The following is a 25,214-nucleotide window of genomic DNA, read 5'->3' on the forward strand; positions in this document are numbered from 1 at the left end:
GTAAGGAAGTGGGTCTATTGTAGTATAGCCCTTAGGCAGGACAGCCAAAAATTGGGAGGCTCCACATTGTCCCTGGATAGAGACGTGCATGATGGCCTGTAAACCTGAAGTGCCCATTGTAAGGAAGTGGGTCTATTGTAGTATAGCTCTTAGGCAGGGCAGCCAAAAATTGGGAGGCTCCACATTGTCCCTGGATAGAGACGTGCATGATGGCCTGTAAACCTGAAGTGCCCATTGTAAGGAAGTGGGTCTATTGTAGTATAGCCCTTAGGCAGGGCAGCCAAAAATTGGGAGGCTCCACATTGTCCCTGGATAGAGACGTGCATGATGGCCTGTAAACCTGAAGTGCCCATTGTAAGGAAGTGGGTCTATTGTAGTATAGCCCTTAGGCAGGGCAGCCAAAAATTGGGAGGCTCCACATTGTCCCTGGATAGAGACGTGCATGATGGCCTGTAAACCTGAAGTGCCCATTGTAACGAAGTGGGTCTATTGTAGTGTAGCCCTTAGTCAGGGCAGCCAAAAATTGGTAGGCTCCACATTGTCCCTGGATAGAGACCTGTTAGGTTCTTAGTGCGTCCGTGCTTGCATTTAAAAACCGCACATGTGTGCCTGTTGGTGGCAGCGTTCAGGTGCACTTGTGTGCGTTTTGCACAAACTTGGATATAACGCACAAGTCTAGTGAATACACATCAGCACAGGATTGCAAAATGCGCAAGGGCGTTGGCAACGAACAAGGAAGTGGACGTGATGGTGGTGCAGGCAGAGGCCGAGGTCGTGGGCAAGCTCTAATTTCGCCACAACAAAGGGCCACATCTACTCGCTCGCACGTCCTGTCCCAAATTCTTGGGGACCACAGCAGTACACCGCTCTTGAACCAAGACCAGTGTCAACAGGTTGTTAGTTGGATAGCAGATAATGCTTCCAGTCAGATTGGCACCACCACAAACACTCTGTCTTCCACACGGTCAAGTGTCAGTAGCCGTGATACTGTACCGCACATTTCAGAACCTGATCCTCTTTCCTACCACCAGGCCGAGTACACGTCCACGGACATTACTGATCCCACACTTGGACACTCGGAAGAGCTGTTCACGTTTCCATTCGCACATTCTGGCTTCTCGCCAGCTCCTGTTGAAGTGGGTCATGACGAGATCGTATGTACAGATGCCCAAATATTTGAGCAGCCACGTTCTCACAAAGTTGGCAACGTGTCTCAACAAGGGGTGGACGATGATGAGACACAATTGTCAGGAAGTCAGGAGGAGGAGCAGGGTGCGGAAGAGGAAGACGACGTGGTGGATGATCCAGTAACTGACCCAACCTGGCAGGAGGATATGCAGAGCGAGGACAGCAGTGCACAGGGGTAGGGAGGCGTAGCATCCCAACAGGCAGTAAGAAGCAGGGTGGTGGCCCCAGGCAGAAGTCAGGCAACCGTTCCCCGGAACAACAACACGACACAAGGTGCCTGTACAAATGTTAGGTCTTCCCGAGTCTGGCAGTTTTTTAAGTTGGCTCCAGATGATTCTAAAAAGGCCATTTGCAACACCTGCCATGCCAGCATCAGCAGGGGTACCAAAACTAGCAGCCTGACCACCACCAGCATGATCAGGCACATGTCAGACAAGCACCCGACTTTGTGGGATGTACAACAGAGTCGAGGAGCAGTGCTTGCTGATGTCACTGCTACGTCTTCGCTTGTTGTGCATGCGAGCCAATCCCCTGTCCATGCTGCCCGCGAACAAGCCTCCTCCGGCCCTGCACCTGCAGTTGCCCATGCAGAAATAACACCATCATCAAGCACGTCCTTGTCCCAGCGCAGCGTTCAGTTATCCATTCAGCAAACCTTTGAATGCAGGCGCAAATACACTGCCAACGCCCCACATGCCACAGTTCTAAATGCTAACATTTCGCGACTGCTTGCGCTGGAAATGTTGCCTTTTAGGCTGGTGGAGACAGAAGCATTCCGCGACCTGATGGCGGCAGCTGTCCCACGTTACTCGGTCCCCAGCCGCCACTATTTCTCCCGGTGTGCCGTCCCCGCATTGCATAACCACGTGTCACAAAACATCACACGTGCCCTGAACAACGCTGTTTCAGCCAAAGTCCACCTAACCACAGACACGTGGACAAGTGCTTGTGGGCAAGGCCGCTACATCTCGTTGACGGCACACTGGGTTAATATTGTGGAAGCTGGGACCCAGTCTGAGCGAGGGACGGAACACGTCCTTCCCACACCAAGGTTTGCAGGCCCTACCTCAGTCAGGGTTTCACCCACACTTTACAGCTCTGGAATGTCATGCTCCTCAGCCTCCTCATCCTCCTGCGCATCCTCATCCACTTTACCCTCCACACCAGTCCCAAGCTGGAAGCACTGCAGCACTGCCTCGGCGAAGTGGCAACAGGCTGTGCTGAAGCTAATCTGCATAGGTGACAAACCCCACAATGCAGGAGAGGTGTGGACAGCTCTGAAACAGCAGGCAGATCACATGCTCACACCTCTGAACCTAAAGCCAGGAAAGGTCGTGTGTGAAAATGGCCGGAACCTGGTGGCGGCTTTGAGGCGAGGCCAGCTGACACATGTTCCATGCGTGGCCCATGTGCTCAACCTCGTGGTTCAGCAGTTTCTAAAGTCATACCCAGAGCTGTCTGATCTGCTGGTAAAAGTTCGCCGCCTGTCTGCACATTTTCGAAAGTCACCTACTGCTTCAGCCGGCCTTGCCGGCTTTCAGCGCCGTTTGCATCTTCCGGCTCACAGACTGGTGTGTGATGTCCCCACGCGTTGGAATTCAACTCTGCACATGTCGGTCAGGATATGTGAGCAGAAGAGGGCAGTTGTTGAGTACCTGCATCACCTAAGCCGTCGGGAAATGGGTCAAACTCCACACATAACACCTGAGGAGTGGAGATGGATGTCCGACCTATGTACCATCCTCCAAAACTTTGAGGACTCCACCAAGATGGTGAGCGGCGATGACGCCATTATTAGCGTCACCATACCGCTTCTCTGCCTTCTAAAACGGTCTCTGCTCAAAAACAAACATGATGCATTGCAGGCGGAGCGCGATGAGTTGGAGCAAGAAACAGTAGTGGGTGTGGGTGATAACACACAGCCCAGCCTCGTCTCATCACAACGTGCAGTGGAGGACTATGACGAGGAGGAGGATGAAGACATGGAGCAACTCTCCTGCCAAATTGAGGATATGACATGCACACCAGTCATATCCTCGGTTCAGCGTGGCTGGCCAGAGGACAGGGTAGATGAGGAGGAGGAGGAGGATAGCATGTTCAGTCATCGTGTTGGTCAGGATACTGAAGTGATGGTTGTTAAGAGTCTGGCACACATGGCTGACTTTATGGTAAGCTGCCTGTCTCGTGACCCTCGCGTTAAGAACATCTTGGCCGACAATCATTACTGGTTGGTAACACTGTTAGACCCACGCTACAAGGAGAACTTTATGTCTCTTATTCCCGAGGTGGAAAGGTCAGCCAAAATGCAGCAGTTCCGGAAGGCCATAGTCACGGAAGTAGGCAAAGCATTCCCCTCACAAAACGCTAGCGGCATAGGTCAGGAATCAGTGGACAACCAAGGCGTACAGCCGAGAGGGGCACAAGTCCAATCCGCCAGAGGTAGGGGAACAGTCTTTAAGATGTGGGACAGTTTTCTCAGCCCCTCACGTACCAAAGCCCCTGAGGTGCGGGCTAGTGCCACAAGAAATCCTAAGTTTGCCCAGATGCTCAAGGAGTACCTTGCAGATCGAACAACTGTACTCCGACATTCCTCTGTGCCTTACAATTATTGGGTATCCAAGCTGGACACGTGGCATGAATTGGCTTTCTATGCCTTGGAAGTCCTGGCCTGCCCTGCCGCTAGCGTTTTGTCAGAGCGTGTTTTTAGTGCCGCAGGTGGAATCATTACAGATAAACGCACCCGCCTGTCAACTGAAAATGCTGACAGGTGACTCTGATCAAGATGAACAAGGGTTGGATTGGGCCAGACTTCACCACACCACCAGCAAATGAGAGCGGAATTTAAAGTTTGTAACGGGAATTTGCCATGTACCTCCACTCACCCATGGGTACACACTTCTGGAGTTTGGCTAATCGCTGGACTGCTCCTCCTTCTCCTCATGCGCCACCATGATGACCGTTACAATAGTTAGGCCGTTGTTTCAGGTATACCCCCAGTGGTAAATTTTTTCGCCCATTCTTTCAGAATGGGCATTACAACGACAGGAGACCCGCTCCTTTGCAATGGGAACAATGTTTTGAGGCCCTCATGCACATCTCTATCCAGGGACAATGCGGAGCCTCCCAATTTTTGGCTGCCCTGCCAAAGGGCTATACTACAATAGACCCACTTCCTTACAATGGGCACTTCAGGTTTACAGGCCCTCATGCACGTCTCTATCCAGGGACAATGTGGAGCCTGACGCTGCCACCGACAGACACACACGTGCAGTTTTTAAATGCAAGCACGGACGCACTAAGAACCTAACAGGTTTTTAGGAGTGACAATTACTGAGAAATTTGACACTATCAGACACTGCTGACGTGTATTATTCACTAGACTTGTGCGTTATATCCAAGTTTAAGGACCGTGGACGGGCGGTGGCCCGGCGGTACCGGACCGGTACACAAAGAAAAGTCAGCACCATCTGGTAGGGGCTTACGGACCCCGGCAAGGCTAGGAGTCGCCGTGAATTTGCCAAATTCGTTAGCGAAGGGAACCTCCTGGGTTTCCCAGCAGCCAAGTCCCGACAGAAGGCAACAGTCCAACCGAGAGAGGGAAACACAGTCACCGCCAAGGCTAAAGTTCCCAGGGCCAGAGCCTGTGGGCAAAAGGGGCTCCTCCAGCCCATATCCAAGCTGGGGAGCGGGTTACCGGTGGGAACCTATTGGAACCATTTACCGTACATAGGTGCAGGGAAAGGCAGTCACCATCAACCTGCCGGGAGAAACAACACCGCAGCCGTCTGTGGGACCCGTCCATCCAGCCGTGTGTTTTACCGAGAACTGTGTCCTCATCATTGGCTGAGTGAGTACCACCGTGCCGTGCGGCACAGCGCTGCCCCTGCAACCCTGCACCTCACCAGGCCCCGTAACCCGCCTGCCATCCATCCCTACCCCATCACCGGGCCCCGGGACAACCAACCCCCCTACCCACTGAGGGGAGAACTAACAACAAAGCTGCTCCCTGTCACTGCTCCCGGGATCCCCGTCCAGAGCAGCAGTGGCGTCACCAACTTCACCACAACCGTGGGTGGCGTCACGGATAATCACCAAATCCCCAACCATCCAAACAATCTCCCTTTTCACTCACGGGCGAGGAACGCCGCTCAAGTCCCCGGGATCCGGCCCACCGCTCGAGCCACCACCGAGTAGCGGCAGCAGCAGCAGCGGCCGGACCCGAGCAGTGGGAGAGAGCAGCGTCCCCTCCTCCGCCCGTGACACACACAAGTGCACCTGTACGCTGCCACCAACAGGCACACACATGCGGTTTTTAAATGCAAGCACGGACGCACTAAGAACCTAACAGGTTTTTAGGAGCAATTACTGAGAAGTTTGACACTATCAGACACTGCTGACTGACGTGTATTATTCACTAGACTTGTGCGTTATGGTTCCCTGAAAAATGCCCACAGGAAAATTGCCCACAGGAAAAATGCCCACAGGAAAATTGCCCACGTGGAAAATTGCCCACACGGAAAATTGCCCACATGGAAAATTGCCCACACGGAAAATTGCCCACACGGAAAATTGCCCACACTGAAAATTGCCCACACTGAAAATTGCCCACACTGAAAATTGCCCACACGGAAAATTGCCCACATGGAAAATTGCCCACACAGAAAATCGCCAATTGCAGCATCACAAAGTTTCAGATCTATGATATTTGAGGTGCAAGGTGAGGATGTTCACATAATAGGTCATCAACCTGTGATTTACAGTTGACCTAGTGCAAAACTGCAAAAATGCTGAAGATCTGTGGTTTGTAGCAGTCTGTCATTATCAGCAATACAAATGAGAGTGAAAAGGGAGTTAATGCCGCGCATCAGCCAAAATGAAGATGTAGCACGTTGATGTTATAAACGTATTCTTTTATTCCATCGGTCTACGCGTTTCGAGGATATACCTCTTCTTCAGGACCAGTGCATCAACATAGTATACTATGTCTAATGATCGTCTATGGTGGCGGATTCCGCCGCTATGCGCTAAGCAGCGGAATCCGCTGATGGATTCCATAACATTCTACTGATCATATGTACCGCCCCGGGGCTTGGCCGGCTGCCGAGACGCTCGGATCCGGGCTCATCGGTGGGTGGCTCGAGCTCCTCCTGGACCCGGAAGTCACGTCACTCTGAAGGGATGCTGACGCTACGTGAGGGGTGGTGTTCGGTGGGGAGGTCCACGGCCGAGGCCGCGGTTGTTTTTGGGGGTTAAGTTCGTGACGCCACCCACGGGTTGTGGTGAATGGATGGACACCACCGCTGCCATTGACTAGGCTCCCGGGGATGGTGTTGCGCAGCTTGGTGATTTCCCCTCCGTGGGTAGGGGGTGATGGTCCCAGGGGCCCGAGGGTGCTGAGGAGGGGTGATGCGTGCTGGCTTGTTGGTGCGATGCGGTGCGCGGCCCGAGGAAACTGTTGTACTCACTATTACAGACACACTGGAGTCTCTGGTAAACCAAACAAGATGGTGGACGATGGCCGCAGCCGGCTGCGCTTCTCCCCTTTTTTCAGGTTGGTGGTTTCCGCCTTTCTCCTGCACCTCACTTTTAGTAGAATGGTGACTCCTATGCCTGAGCAACAGTATTCTGCTCCCCAGCTTTGTGTGTGCCAGTAGAGCCCGTTTGCCCGCAGATGCCGGCCCGTGGGATCTCGATGCCTGGGCGGTGGCTTTCTATCCCTCTGGTTGGGCTGTTGTCTTCAGTCGGGTCTTGGGTGGGAAAGGACCTAAAGTCCAGACCCCAATCAGTGAATTCAACTCGGTCCAGTGGCTTCTCGGCCTCGTACTGGGTCTGAGTACCCCTCCTGGTGCTCTGGTTTCCAATCGGTTCCCCGGTTCGGTACCGGCGGGCTACTACCCGGTCCCGGTTCCTTACGGTTCCTTTGGCTGTAATCCCTGCTCCTGTAGGCGGCCACCACCATCTGCCCCCTGGCCACAGGGTATCTGGGCTCCAACCCAGATCCCTGACAGACGTGCACACTTTGCTACCACTCTCCTCCACTCCTGTCACTGAACTCTCTGTTTTTCCTGCCTCAGGCTCTCCGAACTCCTCGGTGGGCGTGCCCAACCGCCTGGCTCCACCCCCCGGGTGTGAACATCAAGTCCTGAGAGGGGTGACTCAGGGTTTTAAGGTTGGCTGCTGGTACCTTTTTAGGGGAAGGTTGTTTGTGCAAGGGCCTACCTGTGACTACCTGGCTAATCCAGGGCGTCACACATGCTCAGCATGTCCAGCAGAATGATCTAAATTGTTTAAAATCACTCCTGGTCTCTCTATCGCTCTCTGTCGGTCTCTCCCTCTCACCCCCTCTCTCATACTCACCAATCATGAGCGTGGCGCTGCACAACTGTCACCATGCTCTGGTGGCTTCTCCTCTTTTGAAAATGTCGGCCGCTCATTATTCCATTTCGTATTCCCTGCTTCCCCCGCCCACCGGTGCCTATGATTGGTTGCAGTCAGATGCGCCCCCACGCTGAGTGACAGCTGTCTCACTGCAACCAATCACAGCCGGTCTATATCATGCAGTACAATAAATAAATAAAAAATTTTAAAAAAACGGCGTGCGGTCCCCCCCAATTTTGATACCAGCCAAGGTAAAGCCACACGGCTGAAGGCTGGTATTCTCAGGATGGGGAGCCCCACGTTATGGGGAGCCCCCCAGCCTAAAAATATCAGCCAGCAGCCGCTCGAAATTGCCACATCCATTAGATGTGACAGTCCCGGGACTCTACCGGGCTCATCCCAAATTGCCCTGGTGCGGTGGCAATCGGGGTAATTAGGAGTTAATTGCAGCCCATAGCTGCCACTAAGTCCTAGGTTAATCATGGCAGGCGTCTAGGAGAAACCCCCCATGATTAACCTGTAAGTGAAAGTAAATAAACACATACACCCAAAAATCCTTTATTTGAAATAAAAGACAAAAATACACCCTTTTTCACCACTTTATTAAAATCCCCAAATATCCCTCCAGATCCGACGTGATCCACAGAGGTCCCATGACGCTTTCAGCTCTGCTACATGAAGCTGACAGGAGCGGCCACAGACCATTACCGCTCTCTGTCAGCTCCACACAGCAACTGAAGTGAATCGCGCTGTCAGCGGGGATGTCACTGAGGTAGTGCTGGTGTGTGCATTAATGATGGGGCGGTAGTACCTGCGTGTGTGCGGTGATGATGGGGGCGGTAGTGCCGGTGTGTGCGGTGATGATGGGTGCGGTAGTGCCGGGGTGTGCGGCGGTGATGATGGGGGTGGTAGTGCCGGGGTGTGCGCAGTGATGATGGGTGCATTAGTACTTGCGTGTGTGCGGTGATGATGGGGGCGGTAGTGCCAGGGTGGGGGCGGTGATGATGGGTGCAGTAGTGCCGGGGTGTGTGCGGTGATGATGGGGGCGGTAGTGCCTGTGTGTGTGTGGTGATGATGGGGGCGGTAGTGCTGGGGTGTGTGCGGTGATGATGGGGCGGTAGTGCTGTGGTGTGTGCGGTGATGATGGGGGCGGTAGTGCCGCTGTGTGCGGTGATGATGGGGGCGGTAGTGATGGTGTGTGCTGTGATGATAGGGACGGTAGTGCCTGTGTGTGGGCGGTGATGATGGGGGCGGTAGTGCCTGCGTGTGTGTGATGATGATGGGGGCGGTAGTGCCGGGGTGTGTGCGGTGATGATGGTGGCGGTAGTGCCTGCATGTGTGCGGTGATGATGGGGGCGGTAGTGCCTGTGTGTGTGCGGTGATGATGGGGGTTCTCTCTCTCTCGGCTAAAGAAAACTAACGCAACGTGTTATTTCACAGGAATCTGTTGCCTTTATTATCACACTATTTACAACGCATCCGTCACATGCGTCACACAACGCATTGTGACGGATGCCACATTGTGACGCATTGTGACGGATGCAATTGTGAAAGTAGCCATAGCTGGTCCTGAAAGCCCCAAAGGCACAGCAGAGAGGTGAGACTCTGTCGCTTGTACCACCTTCTGTTCGTGCTGGGAATGTATGATATGTTTTTGCAGTGGTGTAACTAGAGTCCAATGGGCCCCAGTGTGAATTTGGACCTGCCCCCCCACTCACTCATGTTCTCACATGTACGGGCCCTTGTAGTGTTCTAACTTCTATCAAGACTTATGAACTGCCTCCCCTCCCCCTTCATTATATAGTAATGTCCTCCGTCCTGGTATATATGCCCATCATCCTGGTGAGTATGTCCTCATCCTGGTGTATATGACCCAATGCTGGTATATAAGGTCCTCATCCTGGTATGTATGGTCCACGTTGTCTCCATCCTGGTATATATGTTCCCATCCTGAGTTACATGGTCCCCAATCCAGTGGGCATTCAAGTCTGTTGGCATTTTCTGTGGACATTTTTCACATATCATGTGAAAATCCTCACCTTGCACCTCAAATATCATAGATCTGAAACTTTCTGATGCTGCAATTGGCAATTTTCTGTGTGGGCAATTTTCCATGTGGGCAATTTTCCGTGTGGGCAATTTTCCGTGTGGGCAATTTTCCGTGTGGGCAATTTTCCGTGTGGGCAATTTTCCATGTGGGCAATTTTCCATGTGGGCAATTTTCCATGTGGGCAATTTTCCTGTGGGCATTTTTCCTATGGGCAATATTCATGTGGGCATTTTTTCCTGTGGGCAATTTTCCCTGTGGGCATTTTTCTGGTCACCGTGCGTTATATACTAGTGTGTGCAAAACGCACACAAGTGCACCTGTACGCTGCCACCGACAGGCACACAACGTGCGGTTTTTAAATGCAAGCACGGACGCACTAAGAACCTAACAGGTTTTTAGGAGCGACAATTACTGAGAAGTCTGACACTATCAGGACTGTTTTAGACTGTGTACACCAGCCCCAGATATGATGAAGGCTGGTATACGGTCACCACTAGAATGGCTATATACTCTGCCTACCTGCCTGTATACAGCTACAATAGTCCTGAGAAGGACTCTTCTGGTCACTAGCCTGTATTCCGACCTGGCTATACCCTGCCTGCCCTGCCTTTATACAGCAACAATAGTCCTGAGAAGGACTCTGCTCCTGTACTCCGACCTGGCTATACCCTGCCTGCCTGTATACAACTACAATAGTCCTGAGAAGGACTTCTGGCACACTGTTTGCAGCCCTGCTACGGAAATAACTATAAAGGGCCGCAAACCTTTCCCTGAAGCAGCAACACTCTCCCTGCACTGACTGTCTTGATGGCTGTGTGCAGAGCACAGCGCACCCGCCGGTATAAAGGCTCGGTCACTCTGTGCGGGCCGGCCAATCACTGCAATTCCACAACTAACAGGGCTGTGGCATTGCAGTGGTCTGCCAGCCAATCCCTGCATGAGGGCTGGCTCTCAAAAGAGTGCCAACATGCAGGGATAAAGACCACGAGTACAGCACGAGTATCGCGAGATTACTCGGTACCCGCCGAGTAGCCCGAGTACAGTGATACTCGTGCGAGTACCGAGTAGTGACAAGCATACTCGCTCATCACTATAGAAGACGCCTTCTTTTTGCCAATTGGCATCTTTGAAACCTTATGTGGTTAAGTTACTCAAATTCCTGGGCTTATGGACATCAAGTTATTTTTACATTCATTCTTTTAAGTGTTTAGTTAGTAGTTTGTTTTTTTCCTGGCAAATTTTGGAGAAAAAAATGGAGTGTGCACATACCATTAGATTGTCTTGAGTTGTCAAGGTGCCAGAGAAACTGTGCGAGAAGAAGCACTGCTTCACAGACCCCCAGCAGACTGATACAATTGTTAATTGAGCATTGCAGGGAATAGTCAAGTGTCAGAAAAGACACTAAAGTGTGTCAAGTGTTAGCCCACAGGTAGAAGTACCAATTGAATGTTGAAACCATCAAGCCTTTTGTCTCATGTAGGACTCTGTAACCATTAAGATCATTGACACCCAGCGAGGAAAGCTTTTAAAGGACATCTGAGTGCAACTGCATTTGTCCTTCATTCATGAGTGGGGAACCATTCTACCACCAAGGGCCACTACATCATTCTTTTTAGTGCTCATTCACACATCCCTGTTTAAATACGTACGTGAAAAAATGCTAGCAGTGTGATCAATGTTTTGGATCACTGTGTCATCAATGTACGATCCTTGTGTCCATTTATTCTATGAGTGTTATTTTCATGGATAGATCATTAACTAAATAATTTACAAAGCTTCTCCTATCCTTTTTAATGTTAAAACACATACAGCACACTGATGCCATCAGTACGCTGTACGTGTCTTTCACTGACCTATAGACTTGTATTTGCCCTCGTCTTACGTGCTGCCAGAAAAAAAAACAGACATATCTTTGTTATCCATATGGTCTGTGTAGAACATGTAAATGTGAATAGCACCATAGGTTATAATGGGTACATGTGGTACCACACGTGCGTGCCACATGGACGCGTGACTGAGACTTAAAGGTGCACACCATTTACTCAATCCCCTCTTATGCATAGGTTTTACAATGAGGATATTTAATTATTAATTAAAAAGATCTCAAATTAAATTGTTCAAAAGGTAAAATGCTCTATTGGTATTCCCAGATGGGGTTTTCTCCTCCTGACCCCATTGGCCTAAGCCCATGAAAGTATTTTGTAAACCTGTGGAAGGTGTCACACGGTGTTCAGCTCTGTTTTTTTTGTGTGGGACAAGCCACTTCTGTGGGGTGGGAGAGAGGTGTTATAGACCAGAGCTGTTCAGGAGCTAGGGTTAGGAACATCGACACCATTAAACATATCTTTGGGAACAGGGACAGCTATGGCCACCCTAATCCTAGGCCCAGTTTGGTGCCCTTGTTTCAAGTTACCTTGTCAAACCCTGTGACATTTACTGTCACACGATGTTCAGCTCTAAACTCACCAAGTGTCATAACGACTTCTGACCCTGCTCAAACTGCAGAGTTTGACAATTCAGACTATTGTTTCCCTGGTGGTTTTGAGTTGCACAGACTCTGGTGTCAACCAGTTACGTGCTTATTAGTGATTAGTCTAGCAAAAGTTAATTTGTGCTAGCCTGTGGATTGCTGCTAGAGTCACAAGTTACAGAAGACCTATCACAGCTGCCTCCACCCTTTTAGAAGATGGTGGAGCCTGTTCCTCCACAACAATTTTAGCTTCATTTGGGATACCAGTCCTAGTGCTGTGGTGCTCTTGCTCTGGTGATCTCTTGTGCGTTATTTGGTGTGTTGGAGAAATATTCTGGTTGTCCGTTTATTGCCTTCTTCATTCTTTATTTCGTTCTGAGCACACATTGTCTTATTTATCTGTGCATGTGCAGTGAGTTTGAGTTTTGTTTTTTCCCTGTTTATCTATTTGTGTGGGATAAACCACTCCTGTCCTGGCCCTTCCTGGGGTGGGGGAGAGAGGGCACAGACCAGGGTTACTCAGGAGCTCGGGTTAGGAAACAAACGGGTCACCCTAGCCTTAAGGCCAGTGTAGGTGCCCCTGTTCCAAGTTATTTAGTCACACCCCATGTCAGAAGGCCTGCCAGACTTCAGCTCACAGTATTAATTTGTGAAATGCACATTTTTTGGAGGGGTCCACTGAAAAACAGGAGTGGTAGGACACAGATTAACATATATACAGTACTTAATCAAGCATCGGGGTGCTCAGGCATGCTACTGAGTACCATTCTCGAGTCTCCGCCTCACATATTTCGCAGCTGTTAGACAGCCAATCAACATGCGGAGATTATTTGCCATACACTGTAATTCAATAGCCATGTTGACTACTAGCATTACTGTAATTGGCCGGCCGCATCACGTCATCGGGTCTTATATGAGACCAGGGGGCACGATGCTCACCCCACTGCAGTTCATGCAGGGTTGATGGAGGAGGGAGACCTTAGATTAGAGCAGGGTTTATACACTTGGACCCTTTTGTGGCTTTCATGTGGCACTTAAGGGTGTTTTTAGCTTTGTTTAAGTACCAGCAGTTGGAGAAAATGGACAGATGAAAACTGTTCCTATACCTCCTCTAATTAATAGTCTATTAACAGCAACAACAGAAGAAAATTATAATACATAACTATATAGAAACAACAAAAGTCACAGTTGTGTCATTTGGATTAGGTAGATAGGTATGATCACAGTGACAGTGTGTGGGGATTAATTTTGCCTAGTGATAAGATATTCAGTGTGGTCATATGGTAAGAAATACAATCACAAAAATTGATATAAAGGGTTGGTCTCACCCATAGGTCCGGCTCTGTTATTGATGGGGTCAGAGGTATAGAGGAATCAGGTAGCCGTCCATTACCAGGCACAGAGCTCTTTCCCTGAGGTGGACTATGCTTAATCCTCAATCCCCAATAACTCCTGCCCTTTCAAGGGTAATCCCAAACTGACCCTGAATAACTTAGCCCTAGAAATCTTCGCCATAAAGCCTCCCAGGGTTAGGGACCTGTCAATGCATGACACTGTGAATTGATAGTATTGAACCTCTGGTATTTAGTGGCACTACCATCTCTAACAAGAGTGGTGTCCATGATACAGTTGTGTTCAACTTTTGGTCCTTTCTGGACATGAATGTTGTTTCTTATTGTTTGCACAATTTTTGGGTGATTGCATCGTTACGCAATTTTTAATTAATTAAATAAAAGTTCTGTATTATAATTTTCCTCTGTAGTTGCTGCTAATAGCCTTGTTTAAGCTAATAAATAAATAATGAAAAAAATTACATGGGGTCACCCCTATTTTTGATAACTAAATATCAGGCTGAGAAGGTCCATGATTATTGGGCCCCTCCCAGCCTAAAGTAGCAGCCCGCAGTTGCCCCAGAAGTGGCGCATTACATTAGATGCACCAATTCTGGCACTTTGCCCAGCTATTCCTGACTGATTGCCCTGGTGTGGTGGCAATCGGGTAATATTTTTGAGTTGGGGTCAGCTGGCATCAAGCCCAAGAGTTAGTAATGGAGTGGCAACTATCAGACACCCCATTACTAACTCAGTAAGTGAAAAGAGCACTGTCCCTTGTTCACCAATTTATTATTAAAAAACAGATCCCCACAGCTCCAATTTAGTCCATGTTGTGTCCCATAACATCCCTCGACTCTGAGACGAGTGGTGGTGATGTCAGTTTTATGCAAATTAAAAGCTGCTTTTTAAAGTACCAGCAAAACCTATGAGATTCCACAAATTTTATACACATAATTGCTTTTTTTTTAATGATTGAAATGGAAACTGCTGCATTTTTTTTTAAAGAAGCGCATGCCAATTCTTTCAGCGTTTATGCAACATTATTTCACCATTGAAAGCAATGCGAAAGTGCACAATGTGTTTTTGTTGCTTTTTTTGCTTCCATTTTGCCGCTTTTAAGGTTAGTCAAACTAACTTTAAACATGTTCTATAAATAAATGACACACCACAAAGACAAAAAAGAGGAGCAAAAAGGCAGCAAAACCTGCTTTTTGGAAGCAGCTTTTTTTACTGCCAAGAGAGCATGTTTTGTCTTCATAGTGCACAGTTAATACCAATACCACAACTAGTATGGAAGGCTATATCAATAAACAATAGCAACACCGATAAACAACAAGCAAGCCAATTTAAAAAATTCAATAATACTTTATTAATAAATAAAAATATTAATAAACACATAAAACCCGAACGGACAACCCCAAATGACGGATTGTATTGATATGGGGAGCCAGCACCCACAAAACAGATTTCACAATCTATAATAATATTCAATTAATTACATCCCGTTTAAGTAAACTATACATGGCAGAGGAAAACATTGCCTGTTAAGTTGTATGTACAGTTAGGTCCAGAAATATTTGGACAGTGACACAATTTTCGCGAGTTGGGCTCTGCATGCCACCACATTGGATTTGAAATGAAACCTCTACAACAGAATTCAAGTGCAGATTGTAACGTTTAATTTGAAGGTTTGAACAAAAATATCTGATAGAAATTTTAGGAATTGTACACATTTCTTTACAAACACTCCACATTTTAGGAGGTCAAAAGTAATTGGACAAATAAACCAAACCCAAACAAAATATTTTTATTTTCAATATTTTGTTGCGAATCCTTTGGAGGCAATCACTGCCTTAAGTCTGGAACCCATGGACATCACCAAACGCTGCGTTTCCTCCTTCTTAATGCTTTGCCAGGCCTTTACAGCCGCAGCCTTCAGGTCTTGCTTGTTTGTGGGTCTTTCCGTCTTAAGTCTGGATTTGAGCAAGTGAAATGCATGCTCAATTGGGTTAAGATCTGGTGATTGACTTGGCCATTGCAGAATGTTCCACTTTTTTGCACTCAGGAACTCCTGGGTAGCTTTGGCTGTATGCTTGGGGTCATTGTCCATCTGTACTATGAAGCGCCGTCCGATCAACTTTGCAGCATTTGGCTGAATCTGGGCTGAAAGTATATCCCGGTACACTTCAGAATTCATCCAGCTACTCTTGTCTGCTGTTATGTCATCAATAAACACAAGTGACCCAGTGCCATTGAAAGCCATGCATGCCCATGCCATCACGTTGCCTCCACCATGTTTTACAGAGGATGTGGTGTGCCTTGGATCATGTGCCGTTCCCTTTCTTCTCCAAACTTTTTTCTTCCCATCATTCTGGTACAGGTTGATCTTTGTCTCATCTGTCCATAGAATACTTTTCCAGAACTGAGCTGGCTTCATGAGGTGTTTTTCAGCAAATTTAACTCTGGCCTGTCTATTTTTGGAATTGATGAATGGTTTGCATCTAGATGTGAACCCTTTGTATTTACTTTCATGGAGTCTTCTCTTTACTGTTGACTTAGAGACAGATACACCTACTTCACTGAGAGTGTTCTGGACTTCAGTTGATGTTGTGAATGGGTTCTTCTTCACCAAAGAAAGTATGCGGCGATCATCCACCACTGTTGTCATCCGTGGACGCCCAGGCCTTTTTGAGTTCCCAAGCTCACCAGTCAATTCCTTTTTTCTCAGAATGTACCCGACTGTTGATTTTGCTACTCCAAGCATGTCCGCTATCTCTCTGATGGATTTTTTCTTTTTTTTCAGCCTCAGGATGTTCTGCTTCACCTCAATTGAGAGTTCCTTAGACCGCATGTTGTCTGGTCACAGCAACAGCTTCCAAATGCAAAAGCACACACCTGTAATCAACCCCAGACCTTTTAACTACTTCATTGATTACAGGTTAACGAGGGAGATGCCTTCAGAGTTAATTGCAGCCCTTAGAGTCCCTTGTCCAATTACTTTGGTCCCTTGAAAAAGAGGAGGCTATGCATTACAGAGCTATGATTCCTAAACCCTTTCTCCGATTTGGATGTGAAAACTCTCATATTGCAGCTGGGAGTGTGCACTTTCAGCCCATATTATATATATATAATTGTATTTCTGAACATGTTTTTGTAAACAGCTAAAATAACAAAACTTGTGTCACTGTCCAAATATTTCTGGACCTAACTGTAACAAAAATCAATTATCCATATGTATAAAAGATAGAAAAAAATAATAAATGATCATACAAAGAGCAACCAATATTACCAACAGGCAGCTGATCCAATGCCAAAAGTGGTGCGGCGACCCCTCACACTGACGCGTGTTTCGCAACAGGCATGCTTCGTCCAGGAGTTTCTTCATAGTGCAAAGTGCAACAAAAACGCAACATATTAACATAACCAAATAGGGTGAAAGTCCGGAAGCAGAAGAAAAAATGAAAGTGGACCACAGCAAGGAGCGTCCTGCCCCCCTAGATATAGTACAACTTGTACCCTTTAGTGCCTTTCATGTGACACTAAAGGGTGTTTTTAGCTTTGTTTACCCTAATAAATGTTTAAACATGCCATGGGGTCCCCCATATTTTTAATAAATGTAAAGCAGACAGCTGAAGGCTGGTATTATCAGACTGGGAAGGTCCGTGGTTATTTGGCTCTTCTCAGACTAAAAATAGCAGCCCACAGCCACCCCAGAAATGGAGCATCACATTATATTGCCTGCTATTCTCAATTACCCTTGTGTGGTAACAATTGAAGTAATATTTTATTCTGCTCTGCATCCCCTATTACATCATGTGTCAAGTTCAATATGAAAAGTTTAGTGAAAGGTCCTGCATAATAAAATTGATTTTTTCATATATGCCAAACGTTCCAGGTCCTGGGTGTAACAGCACCCTTTGCACCAACTATTTATACACAATTAACTGTTATATTTTTTTTTTATTGGATTTCCTATTTCTCATCACTTAGGGTTGCTTTACACGCTGCGATATCGTTACCGATATCGCTATCGAGCGTACCTGCCCCCGTCGGTTGTGCGTCATGGGCAAATCGCTGCCCATGTCGCACAACCTCGCTTACACCCGGCACACGCACTTACCTGCCTAGCGACGTTGCTATTGCCGGCGAACTGTCTCCTTTCTAAGGGGGTGGTTCGTGCAGCGTCACAGCGACGTCACATGGCAGCCCCGTCCAATAGCAGAGGAGGGGCAGAGATGAGCAGCTGGAACATGCCCCCCACCTCCTTCCTTCATCATTGCCAGTGGACGCAGTCAAGGAGATGTTCGTCGCTCCTGCGGTGTCACACATAGCGATGTGTGATGCCGCAGGAATGACGAACAACATCGCTACTCACCAGACAATGATATTTGGTGTTTGGACGACCTCTCCAACACCAACGATTTTTACAACTTTTGCGATCGTTGTAGGTCGCTTATATGTGTCACAACCTGCGATGTCGCTAACGATGCCGAATGTGCGTCACAAACACCGTGACCCCGACGATAAATCGTTAGCGATGTTGCAGCATGTAAAGCACCCCTTAGTTTGATTGTCTGTTTAAACTTGTTTCCCCCAGATATTTATTTTTTCCTGTATATAGTTAGTATATTCTGGTCTGATATAACCAATAATCCAATACTTAATCTGATACTATTCTTCATTTATATCAGTTCAGTAAATTTGTATCTTGTCACAATAAATGTATTCTGGTTTTTGAGTCTTTACAACCAAACTCCTAATTTTCACTGAACAATGGAACCTCTTGATCCGGCCCAGCTTGGAAAAATATTTGCCCCTTAAAGATGCTCTTTTGTTTGTGATTGCAAGGATAATGTCAGATAGTCTGCAGTATGGTTTAACGATGTATTAACTAGTAATATATAGGGGGTTTTGTATTATCAAAGCAAACAAGTCCACTTTAACCACTTAATGATAGACATAACTGATACGACATGACAGGACAGTATTAAATGTTCACTGATACAGCAGATTTAGCCTAGACCAGTTCTTTCCGTTGGCGGGGGTGGCAGGGGCTGTGTGTGTCCTGCCTGCGCCAGCTGCATTCCTCAGGATACTGCAGGTTAGCTTGATTGATGTACAATCCTGTCATATGTGCGCTTATTGAGGAAGGATGAAATATGTATGTGTCCCTGATGAAGTTATTGATATACAGCAGTGTGAGTTGCGGTTTATCATGCACACTGGCATATCATGAAAACAAAGAGTAGAACACTATTTGTTTACAATAAAAGCGCCCCAAGGTCATTCTTACATAGACACAATTTTATTCATTACATATTTACTTCATGGTGAAACACTGAACAGACAACAAATAATAAGATTGTAACAGTCAACATGACTGGATCTGCTTGGCCACAATACAGTAAACCGAGCCTACAAGGCAGAAATTAGGATTACAGCTACCCTATATAATATAGTATATATGGGGAATGTACTCCACTGATGAAATTATGCACACTATCTTCATAAAGTATTAAGGGTATGCTAAATATCTATTTTTGTTCTTGGATTTCCTTAGCAGTAATGCATGTCTATATTCTTACATTCATGGCTTTGATGCTTTAGCATTACAGAGTGCAACTGTCTTTTCTGTCATTATATGTCATGTTTAGTTATAAGCACCTGTTCACACTGCATGTTAGGGAGTTTCGTCAGTCTTTTTGTCTAGATTATAGGATCATGCCTTCTGACTGTGCACCCATCCCTCATTAGCCACAGGTGATTTTATTCTCTATAGCAGGTTCGTACTCACCCATACACATGGAGGTTTTTAAACCCAGAGAGACGCTTCAGTTCAATGTAGGAACTCAGTAATATAAGCTAGCCTTAACGTGGCTACTAGAGTTGAGCAATGTTCGAGGTTCGCCAATTTCATGTTCAAGTGATTTTGGGGGGTGTTGGAGTCGTTCGACGAACTCGAACGATTTGCTTAAAGTTTGGCAGTTCGAGTTACGTTCGAGAACGGTTCGATCACCAAAAGCGTGGCTTTTCACAGTAAATATGTGCGCAAGTTGCGTATCTGCATGCGTCCTGTGTCCCCAGCACAATCCCTCTCTCTTTCCTACTCACCGATCACGGGCGCGGCGCTGCACGGCTGTCACAAATCTCCGGCGGCATTTCCTCTTTTGAAAATGGCTGCCGCTTCATTATTCAATCTGGTATTCCCTGCCTTCCCCGCCCACCGGCGCCCATGATTGGTTGCAGTCAGACACACCCCCACGATGAGTGACAGCTGTCTCACTGCAACCAATCACAGTCGCTGGTGGGCGGGTCTATATCGTGCAGTAAAATAAATAAATAATTTAAAAAAAAAAAAATGCGGTTCCCCCCAATTTTGATACCAGCCAGGATAAAGCCACACGGCTGGAGGATGGTATTGTCAGGATAGGGAGCTTCACGTTATGGGGAGCCCACCACCGCAACAATATCACCCAGCAGCCGCCCAGAATTGCCGCATCCATTAGATGGTGCGGTGGCAATCGGGGTAATAACGGCATTAATCATGACAGGCGTCTCCCCGAGATACCTTCCATGATTAACCTGTAAGTGAAAATAAATAAACACACACAACGAAAAATCATTTATTTGGAATAAAAGACAAAAAAACACCTCATTTACCTCTTTATTAATCCCCAAACAACAATCCAAGTCCGAAGTAATCCACACGACACTGTCAGCTCTGCTACATGAAGATGACAGGAAGCCCCGTGTAGTCCACACCTACCATTCTCAAATTAGGATTCCAGATTGCTGTCTTCTTACAACTATACCCAGTATGATTCATACTTCAGTCTGTTCTATCAAGGTAAGACATCTCTGTAAGCATATTACCAATTTTCCAGTTCATATCTGCTATTTATGTGGGAATTGCAATCTCTTCAAATAAGTTTACCAATACTTTACTGCTATCCTGCGTCTAACCACTTCCCTGCTACAAGTTCCTAACTGCATACAGTACTTCTGGCTCTGCTTTCTGGTGCCTTCTGCTCCATTTGTCTGTCTGCCGTCCTGCATTTGCTGCTGTCCTGGTCCTTGCTGTCCCATCTCTCTAGTTACCGCTATGCCGCACTATCGCATCTAGTCTGTGCTGCCCATCTAGACCTACAGCTGAGAAAATCCACCTCACCAGAACCTTTAACATAGCTTTTAGGCTATGTTCACACATCTTAGTTGTGTTTTGTCCTGTGAGACCTTTGCACCGAAAAATTGAAACTAACAATGACTGCATGAGTTTAGGTAAACCCCATTAAATGTAGCACAAAAAAAAATCAATCTGGATTTCATAACCTGGGTTGTGTTATGCCATATTTAATTTAAAGGGTATCTGTCAAAGCAAAATTATATTATGAAATAAACATATTTCCCTGTAGGTCTGCTTTCTCTGAGAAGTTAACTTGTAGTTCCAAAATCCGTTGCCTGCTTGTACACCATGGGCTGTTTGCAGCGCCATCCTTTAGTCAATCAGGCTGCCCAGTTCCTTTCTGCTCCATTGATTGGCAACATTGTCCCAACTGAAGTCATAACTTTCAAGCAATGATGCACCAAGCATACCGTGTTTCCCCGAAAATAAGACCTCCCAGGAGTTTTCAGGGAAGCTTTAATATAAGACATCCCCTGAAAATAAGACCTAGCCACGGTCAGTAATGAAGTGTCATGCAGCGGTGAAAAAGTTAAAGACACTGCAGGACACTTCATTATAGGCAGCGGGCACCCCTAGAAGAGAGAAGACAGAAGAAAGAAGACCCCCGATCATACTTACCAGATGCCGACCGGGAGCAGGTGAGCACATCAAGGTCCTGCAGCAGAACACACACGCACACACACATCAGATCACACTCACTCACACTCACACACACACACACAAACACACTACAGATCGCATCCACACACTCACCACACCCAGCAATATCGCTTGCTTCTTGGCGGCGATACTGTGCACTGTGCGTGCAGTGATCTTCCAGGACCTGCCAAGGATCACATGGCCGGAAGCATGTGGTATCTCTGGATCTTGTGAGTGTGTGCGCGCATATGTGCGATATTGTGAGTGTGTGTGTGTGTGTGTGTGTGTGTGTGTGTGTGAGTGTATGCGATCAGATGTGTGCGTGTATGCTGTCTGATGTGTGAGTGTGTGTGTGTGTGTGAATGTATGTGATCAGATCTGTGAGTGTCGGCAGGAGGCAGAGGAGGACGGCGTGCAGCACAGCCATGCAACCATGTCTCCTCGAGAATAAGACACTCCCCGAAAATAAGACCTAGTGCTTTTTTCAGGGCAAAAAAAATATAAGACAGTGTCTTGTTTTCGGGGAAACAGGGTAGTTTTGTTAGAGAGTAATCTACAGGTTTGCCATGCTTCTTCTCAGGGAAAGTTGTCCTGGATGAAATGAACTTGGCTAATTTTTCAGAAATTCAAAGCTATTGATGTGCCAGGCCAAAGATCAAAAGTCCATATAAAGTGTAGTTAAAATATTAAGAAAACTTTTGCAGCAAATATACCACAGAAGGTTTTTTGTTTTCACTGGACATTTCATTGGGGCATGTGAGAGCCTCGCTCACGTTGCTGCAATTCCTGGTGTGATTCAAGTCAGTTTCACCTTTGCTACTTCATAATGCAATCTTGCCTTGGTAGACTTCATTTAAATAAAAATGTTAACCCCTTCAGCCCCCGGGCACTTTCCGTTTTTGCATTTTTGTTTTTTGCTCCCCTTCTTCCGAGAGGCGTAACTTTTTTATTTTTCCTTCAATCTTGCCATATAAGTGCTTGTTTTTTGCGGGACAAGTTGTACTTTTAAATGAAACCATAAGTTTTACCATATAGTGTACTGGAAAACGGCAAACAAATTCCAAGTGCGGAAAAATTGCAAAAAAAGTGTGATCGTACAATAGTTTTTGGGATATTTTATTCACTGTGTTCACTATATGGTAAAACTGAGATATCTATGTGATGCCTCAGATCAGTGCGAGTTTGTAGACACCAAACATGTATAGGTTTACTTGTATCTAAGGGGTTAAAAAAAATTCACAAGCTTGTCCAAAAAACGTGGCGCACATTTTGTGCCATTTTCCAAAACCCGTAGTGTTCTCATTTTTCAGGATCTGAGGCTCAGTGATGGCTTATTTTTTGCGTCTCGACCTGACGTTTTTAACGGTATCATTTTTGTGCAGATGCTACGTTTTGATCGCCTGTTATTGCATTTTGCGCAAAATTTGCGGGGACCAAAAAACGTAATTTTGGCGTTTGGAATTTTTTTGCCGCTACGCCGTTTACTGATCAGATTCATTGATTTTATATTTTGATAAATCGGGCATTTCTGAACGTGGCGATACCAAATATGTGTATTTTGTATTTTTTTAACCCTTTAATTTTCAATGGGGTGAAAGGGGGGTGATTTGAACTTTTAGCTTTTTTTTAATTTTTTAAAACTTTTTTTTTTTTATTTTACTAGTCCCCCTAGGGGGCTATAGCGATCAGCAATTCGATCACTCTGCACTATCTGCAGATCTCAGCTACAGAGCTGAGAACTGCAGATTTGCTGCTTTACTTTCAATGCCGGCTGTATTCCGGCATTGAGAGGAAGTGAGTCATGTTAGCTACAGGCGTCATCACATGACTCTGTGCTACCATGGCAACCACCGAAAGTCACGTGATCATGTCACGTGACTTCCGGTGGGGGCGGGGTAAGTGACTGTCATGGCGGCGCCCATATACATATCACTGCCAGATTTTGGCAGCGAAATGTAAGGGGTTAATGGCCGCGGGTGGAAGCGATTCCACCCGCGGCTAGCAGGCACACATGTCAGCTGTTGATAACAGCTGATATGTGCGCGGATCGCGGCCGCCTGCCGGCGGCAGGGGGCGGGGCTTACCGGAACACGATCCATGACGTACCCAGTACGTCATGGGTCGTTAAGGGGTTAAAATAACACAGGTCTACAAAAAATATTTTTGTAATTATTGCAGGTGACTTTGTACTTTTCTGAATCATCTTTTTGTCCGGATTTCAAAAATATATATAGTTTTCCTGTAGCACGTATAGTATACATGAAGCAGCATCATTATTATAAGGTATAGGAAATATACTGGCGACATTATGAAAGCAGTAATCTACATATCAGAAAAAAATGCTTCACCTTACAAAACAGTTTTTATTGAACCAAAATAATTTCACATGCAAAATAGAAACCATAATATGAGCAGAAATTAAAAGTGCTTGACATTAGACTTTCATTGATACGATTTTTCAGGGTTATCCCTATATCACATACAACAGTAATCTGCCATCATTGAGTCATTCCATTACTTTAATGTCCTGGTGAAATTGCTCGCCTTGTTCATCGCTTACATCACCAAGATTTTAAGAGAAGAAATATAAATGTGAATGCAAAAAGTGCATTTTCAGAGACATGCGACATCCAAGACACTGGTGGCATTTAGCAGTTCCTGAACTCCTTCAACATATTCTGGAGATTTATTTTTTTCCTAAGAAGTTTTCACAGATCCACTTGAAGCTTTTCCAAGAACTCAATTCCTTATCATTTAGGCTGTGTGCGCACGTTGCGTTTTTTCATGCGTTTCCGCAGCGTTTTCAACTGCACCGTTTTAATGCAAAAATGCATGCGTTTTGATTTCCAGGCAAAGTCTATGGGAAATAGGGCTTTCTTGTGCGCACAATGCTTTTAAAAACGCAGCGTTTTAGATGCAGAAAATTTGTCAAAATCTCTGCGTTTGAAGAAGCAGCATGTCAATTATTTTTGCCATTTTGGCAGCGGTTTACTAACATTATAGTCAATGAGAACTTTCAAAACGCATCCTAAATCAAAATCCTAGCGTTTTACATGCTTTTTTTTAATGCAAAACGCATGCTTTTTTGACAAAATAAATGCATGCGTTTTTGCCATTATATTGAGGTAATGATGTGTCCCTTTACACACACACACAGTTCGACAATTGCATTAATGAAATTGAATAAATTAACGTTATTTTAAACATAACTATTAGATTATATAAAACATTTTAGCAAAATTAGCTATTTTGTGTATGATTTTAAGCATGATATTTGTTATCATTTTTTTCCCTTTTTTTTCCATAGCTTTTGAATGTTTAAACTTTATTTAGTAGTGTATTTGTATTGAAAAGGCATCTGACTTTAAGCAATGAAAAAGCATGTAAAACGCGGTAAAAACGCAGGCGTATTTTTAGCATTTTTGTGGTCAAAACCAAATTTGACAAAGACAATTTCTGCCAGAGGATGCGTTTACAACTGCAAGTAACTGAAAACAACGTGCGCACACAGCCTTAGGGGGGCTTTACACATTGCGACATCGCTTCCGAAATATCGTCGGGGGTCACGTCGTTAGTGACGCACATCCGGTGCCGGTAGCGACATCGCAATTTGTAAATCCTAGGTGCGACGATAAACGATCGCAAAAGTGTCAAAAATCGGTGATCTGTGTAGCTTCGTTCATTTTCATAATGTCGGGTCGACCGCAGGTACTATGTTGTTTGTTGTTCCTGCAGCTCCACACATCGCTGTGTGTAAACCCGCAGGAGTGACAAACATCTCCTTACCTGCGTCCTGACGGCAATGCGGAAGGGAGAAGGTGGGCGGGATGTTATGTCCCGCTCATCTCCTCCCCTACGCTTCTATTGGCCGGCCGATTACTGACGTCCCGGTGACGTCGCTGTGACGCCAAACGCAACTCCCCCTTGAAGGAGGGATCGTTGCCGAGCTGATATGTGTGTGTGAAGCTGCCG

The sequence above is a fragment of the Anomaloglossus baeobatrachus genome, chromosome 2 (assembly GCF_048569485.1).
Source record: "Anomaloglossus baeobatrachus isolate aAnoBae1 chromosome 2, aAnoBae1.hap1, whole genome shotgun sequence".
Lineage (NCBI taxonomy): Eukaryota > Metazoa > Chordata > Amphibia > Anura > Aromobatidae > Anomaloglossus > Anomaloglossus baeobatrachus.